The sequence below is a fragment of the Ambystoma mexicanum genome, chromosome 2p, assembly GCF_040938575.1.
Source record: "Ambystoma mexicanum isolate Mex_15411 chromosome 2p, UKY_AmexF1_1, whole genome shotgun sequence".
NCBI classification, from domain to species: Eukaryota; Metazoa; Chordata; class Amphibia; order Caudata; family Ambystomatidae; genus Ambystoma; species Ambystoma mexicanum.
In genome coordinates, this window is record NC_090923.1 from 695735837 (window position 1) to 695762350 (window position 26514).

A 26514-nucleotide genomic window follows, 5' to 3' on the forward strand; every position below is an offset into this window, starting at 1 on the left:
ACTCTTATCCGGCAGAGTGCAAGATGCCTTAGGAAATGATCTATTTACACTGGTACTTCTGTAGCTATGAATATCTTAGCGGTCCCCATGGCATAAGGTATGGGTGCACAGACATACCAGCTCTCCTTAGACGTTCTCTCGCCCACATTTTTCATGTGTTGATAACATATGTTATTACCCAAGTGTGCTGTACTGAGATATGTGTTTATCCCATTATTGTCTTCTGCTGCATTTCTTCTGTGTCCTTTTAACAAAATGTTTGCAGCCCATGGAAACAACTCTAAAACAGCTCTATGCTGAGGAGAAAAGACACAAGACCTTGGCTAGTTGGTAATGGGCAAATCTACAATAGTTCCTCGAGTGGCAAATCAGCCTGCCTCTACTCTCCGCCCTCTGCACCTCATCCAAAACATGACTGCAAGACTTGTCCTTGGCCTAAAGCCCAGGTGTCGTATCTCACCAGGACTGAAATCTCTGCACTGGCTCCCAGTGGCGGCGAGGATTAAGTTCAAAACCCTCTGCATTGTTCACAAGGCCTTCTGGGGCCTGGGGCCTCAATACCTTTAACTCTCTCTTCCTAAATATCTTCCTTCTCGAGGTCTTCGCTCATCTGCCTTCTCCAAGCAAAGATTGGTGGCAGATCTCTTTTGTCTGCTGGGGCCTCCCTCTGGAACAGCCTCCCTGCTTCTCTGAAACTTGAGTAGAGCCATCTCTGGTTCCAGAAGCATCTCAAGACCTTCCTCTTTGCTTCTGCTTTCTCTCATTCTCTCCCTTGCTGATCTCCTGGCTGAACATTAAACTGCACTGGCTACCTGGCCACCCTCTGATCTAGGGCCCAGATCCCCTCCCTGGCATTTACACACCTGCATTGCCCCCCTGGCAACCCTTGCACTCAGGGACTGTTTCTGTATCCCTACAGCCCCCTACCAGCACTTGACACCTGATGTCCAACCTTTTTATTTATTTTATTTATTGTCTTTATTTATTTTACTGTTATCCTATGTCACTGTTCCCTCCCCCTTTTCCCTTGCACTTTTTCCTTCCCTCCTCCCCTGCACTTGTGCAATCTCAATGTCACCTGGCTTTGTAAGATTGCTGTCTCTGTCTTTCCTCTGCTCCCCTCCCTATCCTTGTCGCGCCTTGAAACACTTGTGTATAGGTGTGTTATAAATGCCTTCTCATATCATATTATTTTAACTTCGAATGTGGTCTGATCAACCATTTTCTTAGAGTTGTGTATTTTGAATAATGCAGCAGAAAGTGAAATAGGTCTTAAGGTCCTCCAATAATGAAATCACTCACACATGTTGCTTGACAACGAATTGGTCTGGCACCATGCGTTGTTCCCTGTGAAAAGGACATTCAGACGCATGTGTGAGAGCAGAGATCTTAACATTGCAGATAGTCTGGAGATCAACTACTCATCAGACAGTAAAGGGCCCTTGATTGCTACACACAATGACAGGGAACGTAGAGCATTTGCTTAGGCCCAGTTGTGTTCTCGCCAATCGGAATTGGATAAAATTGTGATTTTCCTCTGAATATCGATCAGCGGTGGCTCGCTTTGCACATTCAGTGGGTTTAGACGTTCCCACCTAGCACGTAAGGATGAAACATGGGACCACCAGAGAGAATTATTTTATGTCATCTCTTTACTTAAATCAGTAATTATATTTTTTACCTTCTCATTTAAAAATTCTGCCTCAGCTTTTTTAGCCAAGTATCTGAGAGGAGAAGCAGCAGCAAGGGATGCTATTGGTTGGGGGGGGGGGGGGGGGGGTACCTAAATCCCACCTCATTGCATATATCAGAGTGCAATTGTGTACACCCATAAGAGTTCTTAAAAAAAAAAACATTTTGAACAATTTCCAGGCGTCCCACTTCCGAATACAATCTATTTTCAGCACTGTAAAGAGAAATCGAGAGCATTTTTGCATTAAGGACCTTGATGCATTTAATCAAAACTTGGACATCAAATTTGTAATAAAATGTAAAAAGTCCCGCAATCCTTAAATTTAGCAGGTTCCTGACCCTTACTTTGTGTCCTATCCACTATCCATTGCATGAGAAAGTGATACCAATATAAGTGTACTGTTTTACTCTGCTATTAGCATTGAACTGGAGCCTCAGGGTTTCGAACCCAGGCTGAAATAGATTCACACTTCAGTGGCTCAGCCTTATTTTATGCAGAGTGTGGGCTGTATTCATTTCCAAATAAATTAAATAAGAGTCTGCACATGCCGCACTTGTTCAGCTCAGTGCTGCTCTCTATGTGCTCTCACTCTCAGGCTATTGGGAACTGTTACTACCTTACTTTCTTTTACAATTTGTTGCAATTAACACCTCACTTAATTAACAAACTCAGACACACAACAGGCCTGGAGTCCCACCAGCGTGGCGCCATCGTGACATATGGTCAGCCGGCCCAGCTCCATGTGAAACCTTGGCTGAATTCGCAATTGCTCATGCGCATTGCACGTGCATGCAGCTCCTGGGTACTATTGTAGATCCAAAACCAGTTTGAGAGGGATGGCATCGGCCTGGAGCAGTAGGCCACGGGCACACCATACTTTCTTATATGGGTTAACCCCTGTGTTTGCCCCTGACCACCATTACAGCCCACAAGGCCTGCCATTCCAAGATGGCTGTTCTACACGTTCAGAGAAAGGTGGTCTGCTCCTGATTAACAGAGATCTCCGTGATTGGCTGGAAGTTCATCCTTAGAGCCAATCCATCGTTGGCAGGCGATTGCCAGCCGACCCACGAAGGCACACACACTAAGGCAGCCTCCTGTCCGAGCCTGTCCAGTGTCTGCAGTGGCCAGGGCCATATCCCCTGCCCGACTGTGCTCTTCTGCCCCTGCATTTCCGACATCTGATATCTGATAAGACTCCTGTCCGCACCGGAGCTCAATGGAAAAGTTACTTGCTTTATATTCCATACGCCATGATCCAACACAATACCAGTTGTAACTCTTGTGCCAATACCCTGGCCCGCTAACTGCCCCCATTCCGGCACCCGTTAGCCTTACTCAGCTCCATCTTGCACAGATTCATGTGTGCTCCGATAAACTACCATCCTGCTTTGTCCATGATTGAACAGCCAGCCGCCATTCACACCCACACTCGAGTGCCACCTGACTTTCAAACAGCATTGCAATTTGACCTGCCCACTTCTTATTTGTTTATTTGCTTTATTGCTGCCATCAATACCGCAATTCTGCTTGTATTGCTATATTGCACGTGTACATTGCTGCATTGACCCGCAATCACTGTAATTGCATTGTACGGCGTCACTAATCATTGTCCTCAATACCTGCCTGTATTTTCTCATTGCATGTGAACATCGCTGCATTGCACTGTAATTGTTGTAATTGCTGTAACTGCACCTTTGTCTGATCTTGCACCTAGCTCAAACAGCCACTTTGTTTGCAGCACTATGCTTACGGGCTGTCTCCCATTACACGTTATCCTGAGATTTGGTATTCTCTAGGCCGCTTCTGCTGCACTTGTGTCCTGTATTGTGCCTTTTAGATGCCTCTGCAGCTCACTTCTATAAGTTTCACTGTGACTGACATTAGTACTGTGATCTGAGTTAACCTACCTTAGGCAACAAACGTTTACTTTAGTACCACTCCACCCAACTATATACTTTCGATTGCTCCATTTTGCCTATCCCTACGATGTATCTGTATAATTGAATACGCTGTCTGCATTAGCCTAATTTGCCTCTTAATTTGTATTTCCATCCTCCACATATACAGATACACCTAAAGGTTAACACCCTCATGCTCGTATTGGGCCCATTATGTACCTGAACATCAGCCCTGTGTACTGCAGGATTTTCACCTCTGTTCTCTCTACCCCTGCATTGTGATATTAACTTGCCTATACCTATGCTCATCCACCACCTTTGCTACTGTACTGTAGTTTATGCTCGCACTGGCCTAATACTATACCTAACTTAGATACATATGTTGTCATACAGTCTCCTTGGACTCACCCCAGCCTTTATACTATGGCTCTAACCTGCCTATGCTCATCCATTACTTTGCTGCTACACTAGCACTATCCCATGACCTTCGCTGCTCTTGATTAGCTAGGTGCCTGCCGCCCCTTATAATGTCTCTACTACATAAGCGCTTTGGCGTAAAGCGCTATATAAACCAAATAAATACAAATACAAATGTATGATACTAGTATGCCAACATAAGCAGCTGCACCATATTGTCACCTCCTTGCTACCACCACCTTTATCTAATCCATGTCTAGGAGCATCCTATCTGCAAACTACGCACATCCACTATACACCACTATGCACCAGTTCCTGACCTCTCTCATACATATACTGCACATCAGCATTTGGCTTAGCCCGGAACCTAGTATTAGCATTAGGACCAACCAGTGCAACATATTCCATAATACCATCAGCCCACCTATCGTGCCTCACATTTCTCCTCCTACTCGTGCAATAGTCAGCACTTACATGCCCAGGCTCAACACAGACACCATCACATGCATTAACCCCTACCTGAACGACCCTGCCCTCTGGCTTCATCATTTCGCCACCAAACCAATACCCAATCAACCTTGTTGCACCTCCATCAGAAATCTTAGACTGAGATCTAGAGTCATCCCAACAAAATGGTGCTCATATCTGGGGGTTAATAGCAGAATACCCTCATATCATGATATCGCTAAAAGTGACACTATGTAGGCTAAACCTTCACCTAACCACCCCAGTACTACCCACAGAAACCTAAGATTAGGATCTAGACTGTGCCCAAAAACTCCTCTGCCACACCTACTTAAAATTAGCAAATATTTGTTGCCCCACGCTAATCCTACAAACATTGCCAACGATGCAGGTACCACCCCTAACACCAATGTTATGACTGCAACTCACCCATCTGCGCATAAAACGAGCACTGAAGACACCATGATCAAAGCAGCCCTTGTCAATGCTAGATCCCTCCCAGCCCATGCGTTGGACATTGCAGACTTTATAACTACTGAAGACCTTGACATCCTTGCTGTCACGGAAATGTGGCTACATGCAGCATTAGGCCTGTCCTTGTCCCTTGCCATTCCAGACAACTATGCTATCATCAGATGTGATAGAAACAACAACCAAGTGAAAGGAGGCGGGATTGCCTTCATCTTTAAGAACTCTATCGATATTAGAGTTATTCCCAACCTTCAGATCCCATATGCTGAATTTCTATCTATTATTGCCTCTATCACCAAATCATACGGCCACAGTACATCTTATCTACCGACCACCTGGACCTATCTCTACATTCTCTGAGGACATTGCGATGCTCCTTACCACCAATGCTAAACACAACTCACAAAGCATAATTCTCTGAGATTTTAATCTTGGTTTCAAAGATCCCATGAACACCTATGCCCTTGACTTAGCTGGTACATTATCAGATCTCGGTTACACCCACCACATTCACAAGCCTACACATATCAAAGGAAGAAGAACCCTTGACTGGCTTGCAGACCTCAATTGCATAACCAATCTGATATCCATCACACCACGCATCTGGTCAGATCACCACAAAATAACCTTCTCTATCAAAGCCACCCCACGCAGTCCTACTCTGAACATTGCCCCGCCTACTCATACCCGTAATAAGAAGGACATTACAACAGATAAACTTCTCCGAATTATTCTTCCCCTTCTCAATAACACATCATGCTCCCACTCAGACCCTACAGTCCTAGTGGATATGAACAATCACGCCATCCTGAAAGCATTAAACACCATAGCCCCTCTAAAACTGTGCAAACCCATACCACAATCCCACCTTTACTCCTGGTTTACACTGCACTTACAAGAGCTGCGCAAAGCCAAGAGAAATGCTACCGTACACTGGAAAAACTACCTGTCTGAAACCAATAAAAGTACCCTGACAACAGCCTCCTCTAACTACAAAGAAGCTATCATTCTAGCCAAATATGACACCTATAATAAACAAATCATACAAGCTGAATCCAATACAAAAGAACTGTTCAAGATTCTCAAAGAATTGGAATCTTTTATTGCCCCAACTGACAAATGTATTACGGATGCCTTATGGTGCACCAACATCCAAAAGGCTCTCCTTGATAAAATATCGATGTTACAAACTAAAATTAACGGCAAAAAATGTAACCTACTTAAAGATTCAGAATCCAAACCAGCTATGTACAATATCACCCTTCCTGAGCCCTTACTTAAACCATTTATTTTCTCACCTTTTTTCACGTGGGAAGTGGAAAACATCACCAGGAAGCTGAAACCGTCCAACTGTCAAGGTGACTTATGCCCCGCACCTGTCATTAAAGCGGCCACACATGACCTTGCTCCTTTCATTACCAATCTCATTAACGCCTCCTTTAAAACAGGAATAGTGCCTGATAAACTAAAAGATGCTTGGGTCATCCCATTAATCAAGAAACCTATCCTCAACCCTAGTAACCCTTCCAACTTTAGACCCATCACAACGGTGCCCTTTTTACTAAAAAATACTTTACCAGGCAGCCTACCTGCAAATACAGGCTTATCTAGAAACTAAAAATCTCCTGGGCCTCAGGCAATCAGGTTTCCGGCCCAGATACGGTACGGAAACAGCCTTGATTGACCTCATAACACAAATCCAAGACATAAAAGATAAGGGTAAATTAGCCCTCATAATATTGCTTGACCTATCGGCGGCTTTTGAATTGGTCAACCATCAAACTCTCTGCCACCACCTGAAACTGCCCACTTCTCTGATACTGCTACATCCTGGATTAGATCTTTACTTGCAAATAGAACTACGAGGGTCTTCTCAACATCTGCTTCTGCTGAGCCATCAGCAGTACTCTGTGGGGTCCCGCAAGGGTCAGGTGTCTCCCTTACGCTTTATAATGTCTGCACAAAGCCTTTCTTCGACATTCCCGATCATCCAGGTGTGACGTATACCAATTACGCTGACGACACCCAGCTGCTCATTCCCATCACTGGAGACCACGCAACAGACACAAAAGCACTCAACAAAATCTATTCAGTAATCCAAGCCTGGATGGCGCACCACAGACTCTGCCTAAACGATGAGAAAACTGAGTTACTAATCCTCAGTTCTCACGCTAGACTTAATAAGTTAGACCCTGCCTTCAAATCCTTCACTATTGATGGCAACACTATCAAAGTCTCTAATAATACTAAAACCCTAGGTATTTACCTCGATGCCACACTATCTTTTACCAGACAAACTAAGGCTGTGGTAGCAGCGTCAGCATACACTTGCAAACTAATCACTGCGTGTAGGCCCTACCTTACAGCATTCAACAGTATTATTCCTGCTAGAACCCTAGTTATGGCCAAAATTGATTATTGCAATGCCCTCTACTTAGGGATCAGCCACAGAAACATCAATAAGCTCCAAGTAACACAAAACAATGCCATCAGGGGCACCCTCAAGATTCCGAAGAAGATCCAGAATCTCCCTTAAAACACTTGCTTTAACGCACAAAGCAAGGGTGAATCTTGCCCCAGCATACCTCACCAACAGACTCTCTCCACACACCTCCACATGGCCACTAAGAGCTGCTCAAGTTCACACCATATCCATTCTGAGATTTAAGCTCCAAAAATCCAGAGCCTCCAGTTTCCCTGTTCTGGCGGCCAAGCTCTGGAACACGCTTCCCTCCTCCCTCAGATCTGAGCCTTCCTTCCAACTATTTAAGAGCAATACTAAATGTTGGCTCCAGGAACTCAATCTTGCAGGGCAGCACTCATAAGCTTAGCAATTCTTGACAGGGATTACTAGAGGGCTCTCATTTACACACTTCCCCCTACTAGTTCCTTCCATGTAATGCAATCTTGCTGTGCTCCTTTTGTGGCACTGCCACTTGCTGTTACCCGTTTTATTGTACCTGCCTTTATTCAATACTGTGTATTGGCCTGACTTCATGCTGTAACTTATGTAAAACAATTGTATATTTTTCTATAACACCATCTTCTGTAAGACATGCACCCAGATGCTGCAGAGCCAGGAGCACTTTACAAATAAATAAAATACAAATACAAATACAAATCCTGACAGTGTATGAGGCACGTCGCCGCCTCCAGTTGCAATGATCCTCTCTATGCACAGCTCAGTCACTCACAGCTGCCGCTGGTCAGGCCTGGCTCCCTCAGTGTGATAGTCGGGTCCACTCTTCTTGAGTGAGTCCGGGGCATGACCACCACCCTTCATCAACTGATGGTCGTTAACTCTGCTCAACACAAAGTCCAAAAAAGTAAGCCAAATCCAGGCAGGAAATTAGTATTGTGCTTTGCAAGTAGGGTAGTGGCATGCAGCCAGGTACAAGTAGACAGTTACAAAGTCATTCACATTTAGACTAGGGCTCGGGTGGGATAGTCACCTCAGCCTCCCTGCTTATTTATCCCTCCATCTCATATTAATTTCTTTGTCCACGCTCCGGCTCTCCCTTGATACTAGGGAGCTGGTTTACTTTCCTCTGATTTCTCATGCATGCATGCGCTTAGATTCACAGACAAACGAACGGTGTGCTACTAGCTGATGATGTAGACCTGCCAGATGAGTAATGAGATATTTCAAGGCATGGGAGGAATCGCCTATAAGGTACTTTGTTCTAGATTTGAATTGGTAACAATGGAGGCTTGTTAGAAACTGTGGGGGTGATGAACGTGCCAGCATACACTTATGAGAAAGGAAAACCCCTAGGACACAAACACCAAAGGTTGTGTCACTGCTTAGCTTACTCATATATGCTTAACTTGAACTCTGTCCCTCTCTGCTTCAGCATTGTATGACGTTTGCAGCAGGACATCTCTAACCCCCTCTGCCCAATAAGATAGGTCACTATGAAGGCACTTTGGCTGTTAACATACCCAAGTCTAACATGTTTGTTGTCAAACATGCAGTGCTTTATTGCCAGTCATGCTTCTGTTTCTCTGAGGGATAGAACATGTTATGCTTACTGAGACCCAAATTCATTGTTCTCTGTTTTCAGCTATTGCAATTTTGGCAGTGTTTTACTACAGGTGGGGCCACTCTGAGGCCAATTTGAACGTTAGCACAAGGGCTTGTAGACACATAGAATCTGCCTTCCATTCATAAGCAATGCATTTGAATGTTCTTTCCCCATAACCAAATCATCATAAATGCACTGAGGAGCGCATTCATATTTTTCTCTGCTCCCTCTTCCCCTTTGAAGCAACCTATGGACAGACTTAAGGAATACATCCGGAATCTAAGATTGATGCTGCCTGCATTAATGCTCCTGCTACCCTCTCTCCCAGTCACCCCCCTCTCCTTTCCTCTCTTATCTTCCCACGAGTCCTTTAGAGTAAGGGTATTTATTTATTAAATGTCCAGTATTTTGTTACTCATTCTTTTCAAATAGAGGTTAGGTGTCTGTAACGTTATACTACTTGTAAGTATCTATTTATGGAAACATGTTTTTGTATTGATTTAGCTGATTATAATTAACTTTTCAATTCATATAAAAAAAAAAACATTAAGAATAAACATGTTTTGTAGAAATTGAATTGATTATAAAATAACATTTTGTTCAAATTGAATTGATTGCAAATCATGAGCGTCATCTGTACAATTAAATGTTAAAAGAATAACAATGCATTGCATAAAAACTGTTAATTGGATAGAGAGAACTAGAACTCAAAAATAAAAAAAAGTATGAAAAGCCCTGCTTAGTTGTGGAAGAGCAAAACATTGACAGAAGAGAATACATGTAATTTAGACAGTACTTATTACATGTCAGCATTTTGCATAATTGAAAAGGTGTCATGTTACAAAACTGGCGCTATCTAATTAACATCTAGATTACTCATCTTTATCTCGTCGTAATGCATGTAAAAAGTTCATTGTTGCAATTCTCACTGCAGCTCTACTTGTGCAAAGAAATAGTCACCAAAAAGATTCAGGATCTAGAATGTTAAGATGTTTAAAATGTCTTTTCAAATGCAAATAACGTTGTTTGATAAGGCTGGTACATTCAGTTATAAGGTGTTTCAAGGTTTCAGGTTGAGCAACCTGTTTACAAAAACAACCGAAGTTTTGTTCTTTAGAGTTGATGTTTCGTCGGGACAACATCTCTTTGGTGGGCCACAAGATGAATCTGAATCTCAAGCAATCATTTCTGAGAACTGAAGAAGGACATTTTGCTAGATATGCATCAATCGTGCAAAAGGTTTTGTTATTTTTGAAGTCCTTATATGTCAGACAAAAATGTCTGTTTGGCAGGGGAGGGGTTTTCTATTAGAAGGTCAGCTGATACATCGGCTTCAACTAAAGAGACCAAAACTGTTTTTTACCACAGCTTAAAAAATGTTTGTTCGGATGAACATACATATGTGGCTAATATGTAAAGGAGTTCATTGTAGTCGAGAGTTAATAAACGTTTCCTGTATAGCATGCACAGTTTCCATATATACAAACAGTACGGTGAACTCACTCCCATCTCATATCTAATCAACGCCAACAGTGTAGAATAGGGTAGGCATAGAAGTGGTCTCCATAATTTACCTTCCAGTTTCAGTCAGAAGATCACAGGAAGTACTGACTTGGTTTCAGCAAAATATAGAATCTGAGTAAGGCAATTGGCCTATATTTCGATGGGGATTGCCTGTCTCCTTTCTTATACATAAGCACTATCACATATTTCAGCCATGAGGATGGAATTGACTTAGTCTTTATCACACGGGTTAAGATGTCATACAAAATTGAAGCCCAGGCTTCCGGATGTTCTTTAAACATGAGGGTACTCAGTCCATCAGGGCCCGGGGCTCGTGATAGACTACACTTATGTATATAATACATATCTCTTTTGGTGATTTCGAGGTAAATGTTGTTTGACAGCCGCTTCACACCCAAATTTAAAGAATCAGTAGGGTTTGTTGAAGGCAAGGCATATAAAAAAGTAAAGTGTTGCAGCCAATGTAATTCAGTCACCCCATTGATTTGAACTGATGTTTGTGTAATATGTTTGGCTCCATTGAGCAGCTTCCATATGCCGGCTGAGGTCTTGGACGCAATTGTTGCCAGCATTAACTCTCCATCTAGTTGGAATAGCTGAGCCCTACGGGTCTCAATCCGGTTTGGATATTTAGTTTTTAGTTGTCTTAAAGCCTGAGCTCTTTCTTTCAGGGCAAGATGGCTAATTAGTCGTTTGTTTTTATGAAATGTTGATTTTCCATTGCATAACTCTGGATCATATGAGTGCTTTTGTTTGTAAATTATCTTCATAGTCCTGGATGGCTGTAGGGTGAAGAGGTGAAGAGCAGTAACGTACAGAGTTCCCATTTAATTCACATGTTCTTCAGGGAAGTATTGGGTGTGAACAATGCAGTCGTGGAGTTGCTTTAAAGAGGAATCCGTCCATCAAACACGGTTTCTTCCTCCATTGGTCGACAATTGACCTTGGTACTTAGTTCTAGGATGGACAACGTTGATTGCATTCCAAGTCCATTTTAGTGATAACATGTCATGGTTACTTCGCACTTGCTTGATGACTTTAAAGCTTGACGCTTGAGCAAAGAGAGTTTGGTCAGTATAAATAAAGTAAAAGATAGTCTTTTGTGATCCTCTAGTCCACACCACATGCTTTGTGCTGGTAAGTCTCCAAGCAAGGCGACGTTGGTCATTACGAGTTGATTTGCACTCATTAATCTGTTCCATCTCTTGATATCCAATTTTTCAAGTTGGGAGGATTCTCCTAGAAGATGCAAATTCAAATCTCCAACCAATATGGTGTTTGTGATAGAGGAATTCCAAGCTACTATATTTAAAATTCTATCTAGGTCCACAAAGAAATTGTTCTTGTTGATCCTAGCATGATTCCATTAAATATTGATGAACGCGATTTGGTTGAATCCATGTTTTATTTTTTACCAGTTGCACATATTGATTTGGGGTAGCCCATTCTCGGATGCTAAAACCAGTAGAAATTTTGGTTGCCACCAGGAGGCCAGCAGACGGTCTGCCTTTGGCATGATTTATCGCAGCATGAGTTATGATCTGATTGATATCCATCTCATACTGATGTGTTAAGTCGCCACGTTTCTTATAAGGCAACTATGTTGAATGCGGTCAAGTTATTTTCAGATCCGTTCATAAAATGCACATCTCCTCTGGTGTTCCAACTAGTCAAAGAAGCTGAGAACTTGGGTTGTTATGCTTTATCGTTGAATAGGCCATGAAAGGGAGGAGGAGGAGCTATTCTCATGACAGAGCATTGTGATATGGTTCGGTGAGACTGCGAGCAAGTGACTGTTAAAGAATCCAAAAATGGATGAGCCTCTGTGAGGTTTTCAGGAGGGTTGCTTAAAGAGCAATGGGATGGATCTTGGATGAGCTCAAATCCCATATCAAAAAGATCTCTTTTGGCTTTCCAGATCGCATTCAGGACCACGCCTGCCTGGATCATTAGTCTCACAATGGATAGGTTGTTAGACTCTAGAAATTCAACTTGATTGTTGTCTGAGGTAACTATGTCTTCAAGGCTAGGAATTTCACTGAAAATGTTGAGCACACTTGCCCTGTTTCAATCGTAGGCTACATATGGGGACAGTCACATTTTATAAGCTACTAGATTTACAATCATTTCTAGGTCCGCAAAGAACTTGTTCTTGTTGATCCCAGCATGGTTCCAGTAAATACTGATGAACGCGATTTGGGTGAATCCATATTTTATTTTTACTAGTTGCACATATTGGTTTGGGGTGTCCCATTCTTGGATGTTAAAACCAGTAGAAATGTAGGTTGGCACCAGGAGGCCAGGGGATGGTGTACCTTTGGCATGATTTATAGCAGCATGAGCTATGATGTGATATCCATCCCACACTGGTGTGTTAAGTAGCCACGTGCCTTTTAAGGCAACTATGTCGAACGCGTTAAAGTTATTCTCAAGTCCGTTCATAAGATGTGCATCTCCTCTGGTGTTCCAACTAGCCAAAGAAGCTGATGCACAGACACTGGAACTGACTGAGAGTGGAAGAGGGTTCCTGGTTTTCGCAGTGCAGGGTGTGAGTACAATATTGAAGATACTGTAGAATTGAGTATCGTATGCTCAAACAGGGTAGGGGATTGCGATACATTCTCTGTGTCCAGAGAAGGGGTATCATCGAGTTGCACAGACTCTAGATGAACAGGTTCGATAGTCTGCAGATCGGTTACAGCTCATGTTTGATCATGTATGAACATAATCTGTTCTACCAGCTGCAAAACAGGAGCACTTGTACAAATTGAGAGCTTTGGTACCACTGTTAAGTCAATCCCTGGAGACATTTTGTTAACTAGACCAATCGATTAAGTAAGAACTGGTGTTGTGTTGCCAGCACAGGAAGAAGGGTGATTGGCTACAGGGTCAGCAGAGCTCTGAGTTGGCAGAAGTTCCACAGTCGAAGTTGCAGTGCAGGCATGGTCAGCTGGAGACAAAGAGTCAATTATAATCGGAGAGCAGAGGTAACATGGGGTGACTGAAGCAGATAACTATGGTTGAAAATCAATGACAGTAGCCGCGTTCGGGGTTCCTTTCAAGTCAGCGTCCAGTGTATGAACCTCTCCCTCTGATTGATAGAAATCACAAATGCCTGGTGTAAGTTTTTTTTTTTTTCATCAAGCAGAGAGGGCTACAAATAAAGATTTCTTAGCTGCCGAATGAGCTGGTGATGCTCTTAGCGACGTGCGTCTCAGTTGTAACGTAAGTATGTTAGTGTCTTTCAGTATAGGCATTGCAGATTTTAGAGTATATACTCTGTGTGACATAACGTGAAATGGACACGTGAGGTGAGTAAAAAGCAATTGTCATAGAATGGGTAAGCCCCAACCTTGTACCTGGAGTCTAAATCAGCAACCGGTGTGCGATCGTGGAGGAGGCTGCCGCTTGCCACACAGCCAAGCAGTTAAGTAGCACATTCCAGCACCTTCTGGTGCACTTCCTCGGTTGCGCGCGTGTGCTCTGGTGATATAGTAAGTTGGTGCAGGGGGCGGGGCTTCCCAAACAATGTGAAAGAACAGCAAAATAATGGCAATCTGCAATCAAAAAATGAAACAAAAAAAATGAGTTACGGTCAGAGGAAGTCCATGAAGTGAAGAGGTGTCTTTATCTTGAATAGAGTGGCAAGTTTTGGAGCGAGCGTACCACGTTAACAAGATGAATGAGAGCATCCTCTGCAGCTAAGCAGCACCTTCCAGCACCTTCCGGTGCACTTCCTCAAACAATTGTGCTTTGGAGTACATCATATGGATGCATTTATCCCATATTATCTGGGCGGAGCCTCTCAAAACTCAAAGTAGGCCAATATTGCACATTTCAATTGCACAGTGTATACAATAAAAGGCCTCTTTGACAAACGGTTCCTGCGCCACTTTTGGTTCTCAGTCCACCCCTGATTGTTTTTTTGATTTCTTTTTTTTTTGTTTGTTTTTTTTTTACATTTTTTTGTTTTTTTTGTCGTGACTCTGTGGAATTATGCCTGAATACGTTCCAGAGCCTGGTCCGTAGGGTTCTATTCTATGTCATTTCACCGACTTAGTTTTATTCAAAGTATTTTATTAGATGAAAAATCATCGAAAAAATAGTTTCTTTCTATTTGGGGTATGTCCCTCAAACCCCACTTTGCTTATATAAATAACCCTACCCAAACACCCCCCGTGCCTTTTGAAACACCTTGTCATGTACACATGATGTCCCGCGAACGTGGTAACATCAGGCACAAGGAAATAAGGGCCCGCCCCCGCCACGAGCGAGGGCAGTTCCAGGCACACCCTGATCCATGCATGCATGTGTGTTCTTTGCTCTCTCCTGGCCAGGCTCCCAAGCAGGGCCTACTCTTTTCCTCTCTCGCTCCGGCACACCGGAGCGAGAGGATTGAACACTGGCGACGAGGGACAGACAAATACAAAGCATCGCGTGTGCAAACAATTAACAGGCACTTAAGCCCTCGACACAGGTGAATTTTTGGAAACACAGTTGGGGGCCCATCCCCCACCGGAAGAAACACATTTTTTTTTACTTTTTCTTCTTTCTGCTGCATCATCCCCCCACATGCAACAACAATAATGACGAGAACGTGCTAGGAGCGCATGCGGGACTCCAGTGCACACCTGGTGACTACACACAGTCTCATCCCGGACCAGGCCACACTACACTTTGAGCTAAACCAAAGAAGAGACAGTGGGCATGATTGACACACCTTTGGCAACAGGATCACAGAGGTGAGAAGCTTAAAAGCATGCGCACATCATCTGTAACAGCCAAACAAAAATCAGTGCAACATGACAACAGGCCTATCCACACCCAGACCTGGCACGCCATCGAGGATTGCCACACTAATACCTGCAACGCTGCCCCCGCGATCGCAAGAGGGGTCAACAGTGGCGTTTGGATCGTTCGACCCATATACTGACCCATGCTCGGTGGGCCTACGCTGGCTGCTGTGGATCCAGAAGTTCGAGATGGCAACGACATCACAACACACAGGAAAATGAGGTTGTACGTCTTACTTGACGTGGGTGACGATGTCCTACGCTTCTTCAACTCTCTCATGATAGGAGATGGTTTGGACATCTACCAACTAGCAAAAGACACTCTCACAGCCCATTTTATGCCACAACTAAATCCGGACTATGAGACCTTCATCTTCTGTACCACTATCCAGACGGAAGCAAGAAATCACTTTTTTCAGATATGTGTTCACCAGCGCAGGCGTGTCAGCCGACCCACAAAAAGTCACAGACATCAAGGAAGTCTCTCCCTCATCCACACCTACAGAGGTATGCAGCTTCCTGGGGATGGCGACATACTGTGGGAGGTTCATCCTCATGTCCGAACCGCTCAGAGAACTCACAAAATCCAACACAAAATGGATCTGGAGCCCCGACTGCCAGGAGGCGTTTGAACGGATCAAAACCTCCCTCTTGGCCGAGATAACAGTGGACTACTATGACCCCACACTGTCGACAAAGCTATACATTGACGCCAGCCCCATCAGCCTTGGGCGATCCTGGTTCAAGATGTTCAAACTGGTGAGTCAAAGCCGATTACTACTCGTCCCACGCAATGACTCCAACTGAACAACTGAAAAAGAAGCCATCGCAGTACTGTGGGGCTGCCACCATTTTCACATTTACTTATACAGAAGTAAGTTCAAAGCATACACACACCACAAGTCCCTCATCTCTATATTCACAGGATCCTCTGCGCACCCCCCCGGCCAGGATAGGGAAGTGGCTGTTACACTTACAACAATATGAATTTGCGCTAATGTGCCAACCAGGAAGTAGCAACCCAGCGGACTTCCTGTCCAGGCACCCGAGGACCGCCACGCCTAAGGAAGTGAATGTGGCAGAGGAAACTGAGGAGCACATCTGCCAAGTCGTCCACACGATGAGACCCAAACGCCAGAATCAAGGACATTGTGGAAGACACTCAAACGACACCTGCTGTAACCTGGTCAAAGACTCAATCATATTAGGCGAGTGGAAGTCTTTCCTCAAAAATTTACACCACCGCACACCGGAAGCCAGAGACTTACTCATGGGCATGTTCCCGTACGCCAAGACCTGCCTATCACCAAGGAAGGACTAATCCTGAGAGGGGCACGGATCGTGATACCCAACAGCCTACACGACAGAATAATAGCATTGGCCCACGATGGCCACCAAGGTATGGTTAAGACGAAAGCCAGGATATGACACCGAGTGTGGTTCCCAAACATCGACACCAAGATGGAACAACTCGTAACGGCCTGCCTCCCATGCCAGATCATGAGTGCACCACTGAACCCCGAACCCATTCAGACAGCAGAGCGGGGATACTCAAGGTGGGACTCAATCAGCATTGACTTTTGTGCGGTCCAGGACGGCACGAACTTGCTATTGGCAATCGATGACCACTCACGATATCCTGAGGTAGAAATTGAATCATCCACATCTGCAGACATGGTCATACCAGCCCTCAAAAAGATCTTTGCTACACATGTCCTGCCATGACGCATCAGAAGTGACAATGGGCCGCCCTCCCAGGGTGCTGAAATCAAAAAGTACTTGGATGATCTCAACATCCAGTACCACCACATCACGCCGAGATGGCCACAAGCGAACGGCGACGCAGAGAGGTTCATGCGTACCCTCAACATGGTGCTCTGCCTATCACGAGCGTACTCCACTGATGTGGACCAGCAGCTCTCGGAGGAAGTAGGTCCGCCAGTGGAGGATGAGAACCACCAACCCGAGGCTGAGTTGACCATAGGGCGTGAAACAGATGAACTGCTAGGTGGTCCAGACGAGGCATCTTCAAATAAGGAAGGTGAGCCACAACAGGACACAGGTCCGAGGCGGCCCACAAAAGGTGGGCACTATGCTCTAAGGGCGCGACCAAGAGACCCGGTGAGGTTCAAAGACTGTTTCCCTGATTCGTGGATTATTTGCACTGAAAAAAAACGGATTTGTGCGCCATTCTGCTCGCAAATCCCTGTTTAACAAATGGAGATTTGCGGTCAGAATGGCTCTCAAATCTTGTTTTTTTTTGCGCAAATAATCCATGAATCAGGGCCTATGAGTGGTAGAAGGACACAAAAAAATAGTACCTTAATCTGTGTTGGACTAGAGTGCACAGTTGAGTTTAGTAAGCAGAGTTATGCATTGCATGTTTGGTTAAAGTTGTTGGAAAAAAGGAGGAATGTTATGTACGCCTGACGTCCCGTGAACGCAGTGATGTCAGGCGCAAGGAAATAAAGGCCTGCCCCCGCCACGAGCAAGGGAAGTTCCGGGCACACCCTGATCCATGCGTGCGTGTGTGTTCTTTGCTCTCCCCTGGCCAGGCCTACCAAGTAGGGCTACTCTTTTCCTCTCTCCCTCCGGCACACCAGAGAGAGAGGATTGAACACACTTAACCCATCCCCATATATATATTGATGAGTTTCTCGATGTATTTTCATTGAAAAAAAATTCTTTGAAAACAACATATGCGGATGAAAGGACGCGCTGTCGTCTATATCGAATGATGATTGCACAGGAGATCATTCACAGAACTCGCAGTTCAATTCTCTGCTTTGGCAAATGCATGGTGGTCTATAGAGTCCTACTAAACCCCCAGTATGGGAAATGGAGTGGTCGAATGCAATGTCACTAATACACGTTTTCAGCCATAGAAGGGAGGTTTCCCTGTGCAGAAGCATCACTTCAGAGTTCAAGCAGCTACCCTACGTAGACAGTACCTACAATGGCTCTGGCTCAAAGACCCGTGCCATGCCACAAGCTGAATACATTTTTCGTGCGAGACGAGTGATTTGTGCTGATGAAGCTTTGGGCAGATGCTTTGCATGGAGTGGATACCGAAGTACAGCCTTTAGAGCAGGAACAATCAATAAGTGGAAACCAGATCTGAAACATCAGCAGTGAATGCAAAATGTCATAAAAGCAGCATTATGCTCCTGTCGAAAATATCCAGGTGATGGAAATGGAATTCAAATTTGACAATATTCCAAACTAATCTAATTCTGAGCTAGACAGCGGCATTGCCTCATCTTCAGTGGGGAGACTCGTTCTTGGCCTCATTGTTCATAAAAAGAAATACACCTCGACACAAGAATTCGCTAGGAACCTCATAATCAAACTATTCATTAAAAAGTAACTGCATTTTGAGTGATGTGTTCTGAGAGCTACGGGGGCCAGGCAGTGTGAGAAGCACAAGTGGCAGAATGGTGGGGGTTGACTGAGGAGAACAGAGCGATTGAAAGCAGAGCATGGCCAATGCAGGGACTCATTGAAGGGAAATGCAGGGGCACATTGAAGGGCAATGCCCCTTAATAGCCCACCCACACAGATTTCTTCCCCTTCAGAGTTTAAAGGTAAATCAGCCAAGGGGGGTGTGGCGCTGCCCCTTTAAGGGCGCGTGCATGCGACAGAGTGACGTATCACTCCGTTTCGTGCCCCTTTAAATAAACGGGGCATTCCCAACAGCCTCATTGCCACCAGGGAGCCTGCACCGGCAGCACCATGTCCGTGTGTCTGTGTCGGAGGGTGGGGGGCTTACGGGGTGGGTGGCAACCTGTAACAGCGGCGACGAGTTGGGAGGATGTTCTGAGAACGGCTGTAACTCTCAACAGTGTTTTCCTAAAGCACACCGTTCGAAACATGCCCCAGAGAGGAGCGTAATCCACGCGGTTGGTCGCCATCTTAGATTTTCGGGCCCTGGAAGGTCGCGGCTCCCTTTGAAGTGACGGTGAGTCATCCAGGCCTAATTTTTGGACACTCATGTGGCTGAAAGTCAGATCGTGCACACAATGTGCTTTTTGAAATGTTTTTCATTGATTTTCACTGCTTTTCGTTGAGTATTGGGTGAGGAGCCAGGGAAGGCCTACTTGTGTGTGTATGCCCTGGGTCCACCCTGCTACATTTTTGGGACCTCCGAACTGCCTGGCATTTGCCCTGTTTGCTTGGGGGCATTGTGATTGTGGGGGACCTTTGATCCATGGAAGCTTTTGGAAACAACTGGTGCCAGTGAATCATCGTGGGCCTGCCTGGGTCCATCTGTGAAGGAGGTGTGGTGGTGAGTTGCAGCCCCTTTTTCATCATATCTGGGGTGCCTGTGTGCTGACCAACAACCACCACCAGTGGTGGCACCTGCATCGGTAGGCCAACAGCCACCACCAGCATTACCACCAAGACCACTACTGAGACCACCGGGAGCCCTGCAGCCAATGCCTGAGTTTGATATCTCAGGTGCACCTTCAAGTCATGGGCCAAGGTGGAAAATGTGGATGGACAGTTTAGAAATGTACTTTAGAGCCACCATGGATACCAATGACGACAGCGAGGTGGCTACCCTTTTGTACTGTGCTGGCCCTGCGGTACATGAGTTGTTCCTGTTCCTCCAACCTCAAAATGGCTCATATACGGTAGCAAAGGACGCCCTCCACAACCATTTCCTTCCAATGTCACTGGATGGTGCGTTCATTGCAGATGTGAGGCATGGTGGGGCCAAGATCCTAACAAGGTTCTATGTCATGCCAGTGAGCAACAACACACTACTGTGCTGTGCGGCGGCGGAGCCTTCGCATACTTGGTGTACGTAGAGGACATCCAGGTGCTGCTGGACAAACACTCATCTCTGTTTGAGGGCATTGGGCAGATGGGTGGTGACCCTGTCCGGTTACACATTGATGACTCTATCCAACCTGTTGCGTTGAAACATCGGAGGGTGCCATTGCACCTCAGAGACCTGATGGATCAAGTGCTAGATTACCTGGTCATGCTGGACATTATCGAGAAGGTGGAGGGCCCCACCCCTTGGGTCTCGCCCAAGCAGCCCGATTCGGTTAGGATTTGTGTGGACATGCGCCGGTGCAGCAAGGCGATAAAGCGAGAGCGGCACCTGATGCCCACCATCGATGACATCATAACCAAGCTACAGGGTGCCAGGTTCTTCTCTAAGTTGGACCTCCGAGCCAGATAGCATCAGGTGGTGCTCCATCCAGAGTCGAGATATATCACCTCCTTTACCACCCACCGGGGGCTGTACATATACAAAAGGCACAGCTTTGGGGTGTCATCAGCAGCGGAGGTCTTTCAAAACATCATCAGAGGGGCCCTCTCAGACCTGGAAGAGGTTCTCAATATCAGCAACGATATCCTGGTATTTGCTAGGTCAGAGGCAGAACACCTGGCCCGTCTGGCAAAGACATTTCAACATGCGCTCCCTGGGACTCACTGTGCATCGTGACAAGTGCACATTTCTCAAGAACACCATTGAGTTATTCGGCTTTGTCATTTAGGCGGATGGGGTGTCCCCTGACACACGCAAAGTGAGAGACATTCAGGAGGCCAGGCCACCAGAGAATGTAGAAGAAGTTAGGAGCTTCTTGGGTATGGTGTGGCCATTTCATCCGAAACCTGGCATGCTGATCAGAGCTGCTGCAGACACTAAAGAGGAAGGACGTCACCTGGCAATGGGTACACTGGAACAAGCTGCTTTTGATGACATCAAGAGTGCACTCACTGCCGAAGACACAATGGCATTCTTTGACCTGGCCCTACAGACAGCGATCATTGTGGACGCCAGCCCCTATGGTCTTGGAGAGGTCCTCACTCTAGTGGGGGCTGATCAAGAAGTCCGGTCTATAGCATATGCCAGCAAGGCACTATCAGACACTGAACAGCGATAGTCTCAAATCGAGCGAGAGGCGCTGGCTGTACTGTGGGGCTGCAGGCACTTTAGACTTTGGGCCTCATTACGACCCTGGCGGTAAGTACCGAACATTACCGCCATGGCGTAATCAACGTTTACGCCGTGGGTCGATGGCGTAAAGTGCGGCATATTCCGACCCATCGGGCACGTGCATTACGCCATGGCATTAATGTAAAGTACGGCATGGCGTAAATGGGGCAAAAACGGCCCTTACCGCCATCGCACGCTGCGCAAGGAGCACTACCGCCACACACACCATAGCGGCGACCGCAATTAGCGGTCACCGCAATTAGCGGTCACCGTAAATAGGCGGAACCAGAAATAGCGTCATCGCGGTGGAACGGGAAACTGCACGACGGCCATCTTGAAAAACACAATCCATTGCCATCCTCCACAACCATACCTGATCCAACCCTGACACCTATCCACACCCAACACCCACCCAATTATCCAAGTAGAAATGCCCAAAGCCGTTAAAAAAGCATGTGACCGGCAGCGCCAAGACCGTTTCTCAAGGGAGGAACTAACCATGCTCGCAGAGACTCTGCAAGAAAATGCTGCAGCTGTATTCTCCGCGCAGATGACAAGGCCGGCAATAGCGAAAAAGAAGGCCATATGGGCCCTAGTGGCACAGCGTGTGAGTGCAGTGGGGGCCGTACCCCGCACTGCCCAGCAGTGCAGAAAGCGCTGGGACGACTTGAGGCTCCGTGTCCGAAGCATCCTCTCAGCTAACCGGAACCTAGCCACGTCAACTGGGGGTGGATCCGATTCGCTCATAAAGCTGCAAGCATGGGAGGAAATATGTGCATCCACCATCGGGATGGAGAGCATCCATGGTGTCGGAGGGATGGAGAGAGGAGCGCCGACCTCAGGAGATGCAGGTAGGTGGCCAGAGCAAGCCATGTTAAACTCAACAAAGTCCCATCATGTGAAGTACCATGTAGCCCCATAGTGCATATGCAACACATCGGCACGTATATGTCCACAGACACATCCAGACTCCACCCTGTACACATGCAGCATGCATACCCTAACTGCTGGCACACAAATACCACCATGCTACCTCCACACAAAAGGCACAAAACCTGTATGCCCCTGCCTGAAATGTGCTGCATGTACCCACTGTATAGATGTCATCCCTCACAATGCACGGCCAATGTCCGCGGACCCATCAATAACACTATCCCTCCTTTGCTCCACCACAGGATCTGACACAGACCTCCAGGAAGAGGACAACACTGCATCCAGATCCACCAAGAGGGCCAGGCCACAGGCATCCACCTCAGCCGTCCTGAAGGAAACACACCAGCAGCCACAAACCCTGCCTGGGGAAGAGGACAGGCAAGTGCCAGCCCCCACAACAGCAAACACAGACCCAGCAGCAGCACCGCACATGTCACTAGTCGTGCCCACTGAAGGGACAGGCTCTGCTGCAAGCAGCACCCTGGGTGAAATCGCTGCCATAGCGGCAACCTCCGACAGTGAGGCAGGCAGCATCGAGGTCATCGATGAGGGAAGGCCCACTGCCCAGCCACATTCCCCCTGCACATCCCTAAGCCCCCTGCAGGCGGATGCCACACAGGGGCAGTCGGAGGCCGAGGATTGGCCAGCCACCCCATCCCCCCAGCCTGAGGTGAGCAGCCCAATGCACATGCAAATGCCACTGGGCATGGGCCAGCGGAACCAGCAGACACTTGAGGATATAGTTACCCGCCAGCAGCAGCTATCCGCCCTCCTCAACGAACATGTTGCACAGTGTGGGGTGCCAAGGGATGGCATGGAGAGTTTGGCAGACCGAGTCACAGCTGCCATAGAGTCCTCCACAAAGGACATATGCACGGAACTCGCGGCTGTGCGCAATGTCCTCACAGAACTTGTCCAGACCATCAGGGACATGCGTCCAGATGTGCAGGCCGGACCGTCCTCATCAGCCAGCTCGGCACAGAGCAGCCCCATCCGCAGATCAGGGCGCAATCTACGCAGCACGGGCAGGGGTGCCCCGGGGGCCAGGGGAGGGGATTCACATTAGTGGCTTCACAGTCGAGCAGGACTACTGCACACCCTGCTGCACAGACACTACCGCACCTTCGTAGGGATTCCAGGGTGGAGGGGGAGGGGGTGTGTTGGGGTGTTCAGGGAGGAGGGGTGAGGGGGTGTTCAGGGGGGAGGGGAGAGGGGGTGTGTTGGGGTGTTCAGGGGGGAGGGGGTGTGTTGGGGTGTTCAGGGGGGAGGGGGTGTGTCATGGCGTTTCATAGTTTGAATACACTTTTTTCTTTCCCAACATGAAATGTGTGGACATTTTCATTGCATATGTGTGCTTTATTGGTGTACAGTCCACAGTGTGCATGTCCCAGAGACACACAGTGCCCCAAGTGCAGTCTCCATGTGATTCACACCAGCCGTGTGTGCTAGAAGCAGAGGTCGATGATACTTTGGCGCATTGCACGCCCCTCCTGTGCGTCGCCTCCTCCATGGGGTGCTGCCCCATCGGCACCCTCCTCATCTTCATTGTCAGGTGGTTGCAGTCCTGCGTCGGGGGGCAGGGGCACATTCCGTCTGACGCACATATTGTGTAGCATGACACATGCAATGACGATCTTTGCCACCTTCTCATGGTGGTACAGGAGTGCCCCACCAGACCTGCTGAGGCTTCGGAACCGTGCCTTCAATAGGCCGAATGTCTGCTCTATGACCACACGAGTACGTGTATGTGCACGGTTGAAGTCCTCCTCGTGCTGGTTCTGCGGGTTCCGGACTGGTGTAAGGAGCCACCTCTTCAGGGGATAGCCTGCATCACCTGTATGTAGGCGAGAATGTATGTGTCAGTCATGTCGTCTGATCAAGAACATGATGTGCCACCATGGCTTGCATCCAACTGTTACTTCGGCTCACTTCTACATGCACTAATTGATTCACACGCAACCAGTATATGCTCATGGCTCCCATGGCCTGTTTTGCATGCCATCACCCAATGTATGCAGAGGGGTTGAGTGCATTGTGAGTGGCCATCCTCTGTCTCCGTTCTCTGTGTTGCTCACAGCCAGGTGGAGTATGCATCATTCCCCCCCACCCTTCAGCCAGGTGGAGTATGCATCATTCCCCCCCACTTTCAGCCAGGTGGAGTATGCATCATTCCGGCCCCCTTCAGCCAGGTGGAGTATGCATCATCCCCCCCCCCGTTCAGCCAGGTGGAGTATGCATCATTCCCCCCCCCTTCAGCCAGGTGGAGTATGCATCATTCCCCCCCTTCAGCCAGGTGGAGTATGCATCGGTACGTCATTCACCTGCCCACTTCCATGACATTGGACTCACTGAGTAGCCAGGATCTTGGGCCTGCATGTCGCTCCATGTAGCGTGGTATTGTGGAGTTCCTCAGGATCATAGAATCATGGGTTGATCCGGGGAATCGGGCACACCAATGTGTGATGATCTTGTTGGAGTCACAGACCATTTGCACGTTGATTGAGTGGAACTGTTTCCGGTTGCGGTACGGTACCTCCATGGCACGTGGAACCACCAATTTCACATGGGTGCAGTCGATGGCACCAATGCAACCGGGTATGCTGGCTAGTGCATGGAAACCCACTTTGGTGTTTGCAATGTCCTGGGCTGTCCGTGGTAATGAGATGTGGTCGTCTGTGTGCTTGAGGAGGGCATCGAGCACTTGGATGAGTGTTCGTGAGAATAATGGTTGTGAAATGCCATGCAAGTGCCTCACTGTGTGCTGGTAGGTGCCTGTGGCCAGGAAGTGGAGTACAGACACTACCTTCAGTAGGGGGGGATGGCGGTTGGAGTTTCTATCATGCTGACGATGTCGTTGTGTATCATGTCTACGATGGCGGTGATGGTGTCCCGGTCCATACGGTACAGGGTGTGGATCTGCTCAGAAGTGAGGTTGAATGGATTGGCTCTGATGCGTGGGATTGGGGGCTGCCTGCGTGGTGGCACTGGCTGTGCTGGTGGGGCTTGCTGGGCCTGCCTTGCCCTCCTTCTCCTCCTGCGTCTCCTCTGTGCAGCCTGTTGTTGTTGTTGTTGTTGTTGTTGTTGTTGTAGTAGCACTTGCATTGCTATCAGGTCCTCCAGCCCCAACATTGCTAGTCGTATTGGTATCATTGTGGAGTGTGACTGGGTGAGGGAAGGGGTGGGGTGTGCTCTTTTTGTACTTCCTGAGTCTGTATTGCCTTCACCTGTGCTGTTTCTGTGCACCTGTGGCAGCTGCATTCACTTTACATGGCCCTTTACGGTTGGTTCGCGATGGCGTAATTAGCACCATGGCGGTAAGGTTCTTAACGGGCTGGGTGATGGCGTTAGGTGCATGTCCGCTTGGGTCGGCATTTGCGTACCTTTCCGCCATGGCGCTAAGTACGGTGTGGCCGGTCGCGAGCACGCACCCTTAGCGCAGTTAGCGGTGGCGTTAACTACGATGCCGCTAATGGCATCGTAGTTAACGGTCACGGGTCATGATCGGACCTGGCGGAAAACGATGGCGGTAACCATTTACCGCCATCGTTTTTCACTTAGCGCCAGGGTCGTAATGAGGCCCTTCATGTCCTAGGAAGGCCCGTGACTCGTCATGGACCATAAGCTCCTACTCCCCATCTTAGCGGGCTCGTCCTCCAAACCCCCGGTGAGGATCGAACGCTGGATCCTGGCACTCCTGAAGTACGGAGTATTGCTGGTATACCAACCAGGCATCAACAACGCTGCAGACTATCTCTCCAGACACCCAAGGGGGGACGACCAGAAGTCTCAGTGCGCGGAGGAGGTGGATGAACACTACCGGCTGCTGGTCAAAGCGGCAACGCCCAACTTGGTGCCGGTCGAAGAACTGGAACGTGCCTTGCAGGCAGATGAGTGTTTTGGGATCCTAAAGGCGGCCATGGCGCACGGAGAGGACTGTGATGGAGTTCCTGGCCCGAAGGACACAAAAGGCAAACGTGGCTCTGGAACAGCTTTGGCGGGTAGGCGAGGAGCTGGCGTTCTCAGATTCTGGACTGCTTCCAGCAGTACCGTGTCAGTGTGTCTATGTTGGAGGGTAGGGAGCTCACAGGGCGGGTGGCAACCAGTAACAGGAGGAGAGCAGCTTGGGTCCCATGTGTCTTTCAGAATGAGATCCTATGGGTGCTATGCATGATGACCTCGACAGCCTGGTAACTGCAGCGTTTCTGACTAGCCGTCAGCGGCACAGGCAGTTTCCCCAGCCCAGCCACATGTTACCCCTTTAGTTCAGTGAGAGCTCGCAGGAAGGGTATTTCAGGTACAATGGTGGACAACCTGTTAGTAAAGTAGAACTTGTTACATA